The sequence below is a fragment of the Gorilla gorilla genome, chromosome 9 (assembly GCF_029281585.2).
Source record: "Gorilla gorilla gorilla isolate KB3781 chromosome 9, NHGRI_mGorGor1-v2.1_pri, whole genome shotgun sequence".
NCBI classification, from domain to species: Eukaryota; Metazoa; Chordata; class Mammalia; order Primates; family Hominidae; genus Gorilla; species Gorilla gorilla.
The window spans coordinates 67,501,507-67,504,510 of NC_073233.2; positions in this window are offsets into that span (position 1 = coordinate 67,501,507).

Sequence of the window (3,004 nt, forward strand, 5' to 3'; positions counted from 1 at the left end):
CTTGATTGCACCTAATTCCAAATCTGTCATAACTAGGGAGACTGATGGTGTAACTCTGAGTCCGAGGCTGACAGGAGCCTGCTAGTGAGTCCCGGAGTCCAAAGGCCACTGGCCTGGAGTTCTGATGTCTAAGGCATCTGAAGAAGTGTGTCCCAGATCTCAGAGAGAGTCAGTTTGCTTCTGTTTTTTTTTTTGTGTGTGTGTGTGTTTTGAGAAAGGGTCTTGCTCTGTCACCCAGGCTGGAGTGCAGTGGTGTGATCTTGGCTCACTGCAACCTCCACCTCCTGGACTCAAGCAATCCTCCCATCTCAGCCTCCTGCACAGCTGGGACTACAGGCATGCACCACCATGCCTGACTAATTTTTTCTTTTTTTTTTTGGTAGAGATAGGATTTTTTGCCACGTTGCCCAGGCTGGTCTTGAACTCCTGGGCTCAAGCAATTTGCCCGCCTCAGCCTCTCAAAGTGCTAGGATTACACGCATGAGCCACCAAACCCAGCCTTCTGTATTTGTGGGCTCTCTAGGTCCCCAGCCCATTGGATGGTACCAGCTGACACTGAGGGCAGATCTCCCCCACCTAATCCACTCAGACTCACACATTAATCTGCTCTGGAAACACCCTCACAGACACACCTAAAATAATGCTTTAACAGGTTTCTAGGTATCCCTTAATCCAGACAAGTTGACAACAAAAATTGAGTCCACAAGTCCACCCTTGTCAATTTGGCACCAATATTCATCTCTTTAAACCATAGTTAATTTCCAGATAGGGACAATAATAAGGTAATAATTCTGCCTAATGTGAGGCAACTGTCACATGATTGTGATTTTGAGGAATTTAAATATAAGGGATTTTTAGTTTAGAAATATTGATCTTTCAGGATTTCAACTTTTAGGATTATGTATGGTGTTCGAGATTGTGATCCAAACCCCTTAATGGCTGTCTTGGCCTATGAAATGCTGATCAGCACTAATTTCTCCACTTTTTATTAGATTCCAATGATGAATCCCTGGATTGGGTCCTACTGTTACCGGAAAGGGGTCCCGACCCAGAACCCAAGAGAGGGTTCTTGGATCTTGTGCAAGAAATAATTCAGGGCAAGTCCATAGAGTAAACTGAAAGCAAGTTTGTTAAGAAAGTAAAGGAATAAAAGAATGGCAACTCCATAGGCAGAGCAGCAGAATGGGCTGCTCGTTGGCTATTTTTATGGTTATTTCTTGATTATATGCTAAACAAGGAGTGAATTATTCATAAGTTTTCTGGGAAAGGGGTGGGCAATTCCCAGAACTGAGGATTACTCCCATTTTTAGACCATATAGGGTAACTTCCTGACATTGCCATGGCATCTGTAAACTGTCATGGCGCTGGTATTATGGCAGGCCAGGTCTCACTAATGCAGGCCTCCATTACAACTATCCCAGCACTGACTGAGAAGCTAGGTTAAATATTAAAAGCTGATTGAGCCGGTGCCCTTATACAAAGGCTGGAATGTAACAAACAGCCCACCAAGAGTTTTGCCTAGGCTTTTCCTGGGCCTTCAAGCATGACAAGGTAATGAAGGAATTCTTAACAGGACCCTTTTAGGATTAACCAAGTTTTATTGGGGGTCTGAAGAAACTCCCCAGGCCTCCACAAACAAGTTTATTGGGGTCTAAAGGAACTCCCCAAACCTTTATGATTTAGCTGGAGACATGATAAGGGTAATCACCCCAGCACCTAGACCCATTTAGATTAAGTAAACTTACTGAGGCTCCAGAAAAAGGTCTTCAAGACTCAGACCTTAGTTATAGATTAAAAGAAGTTGGCTGGGCACGGTGGCTCATGCCTGTAATCCCAGCACTTTGGGAGGCTGAGGCGGGCAGGTCATCTGAGGTCAGGAGTTTAAGACCAACCTGACCAACATGGAGAAACCCTGTCTGTACTAAAAGTACAAAATTAGCTGGGCATGGTGGTGGGTGCCTGTAATCCCAGCTACTTGGGAGGCTGAGGAAGGAGAACTGCTTGAACCCGGGAGACAGAGGTTGCCTCGAGCCGAGATTGTGCGATTGCACTCCAGCCTGGGCAACAAGAGTGAAACTCCATCTAAAAAAAAAAAAGTTAATCACTTGTATCTTTAGAAGAATGCACGCTTACATGTAGACATACAGTTTAGAAGGTATATAAACTCTGGAAGACTGTAATTTTGAGTTGGTCTGGTGATAATTTCCAGGCCTTCTCTCTTCTCTGGTTACAGAAATGAAACCTGTCTTCCTGCCCCGTTCATCTGCATCTCGTTATTGGGCCATGAGAAATAGCAGCTCGACCCTCACTTTGGTCCGGGAACAGTAGGAGTGTCCTCTAGCATGCTAATGCATTATAATTAGTGTATAATGAGCAGTGAGAATGACCAGAGGTCACTTTCATTGCATTGCCATTTTAGTTTTGGTGGGATTTGGCTGGCTTCTTTACCATATGCTGTTTTATCAGCAAAGTCTTTGTGACCTGTAACTTGTGCTGACCTCCTATCACAGCCTATGTCTTAGAATGCTTAACCTCCTAGGAATGCAGCCCAGTAGGTTTCAGCCTTATTTTACCCAGCCCCTATTCAAGATGGAGTTGCTGTGATTCAAACGCCTCTGATACTACCACCTCCACCAAACTCCTCTTCCACCATAGGGCTTAGAATAAGGACTGGCACAGGAAGGTCAATGAATAAAAGAATGAATGTGGCCGGGCTCGGTGGCTCACGCCTGTAATCCCAGCTCTTTGGGAGGCCGAGGCAGGCAGATCACGAGGTCAGGAGATCAAGACCATCTTGGCTAACATGGTGAAACCCCGTCTCTACTAAAAATACAAAAAAATTAGCCAGGTGTGGTGGTGGGTGCCTGTAGTCCCAGCTACTTGGGAGGCTGAGGCAGGAGAATGGCATGAACCCGGGAGGCAGAGCTTGCAGTGAGCCGAGATTGCACCACTGCACTCCAGCCTAGGTGACAGAGTGAGACTCCATCTCAAAAGAAAAAAAAAA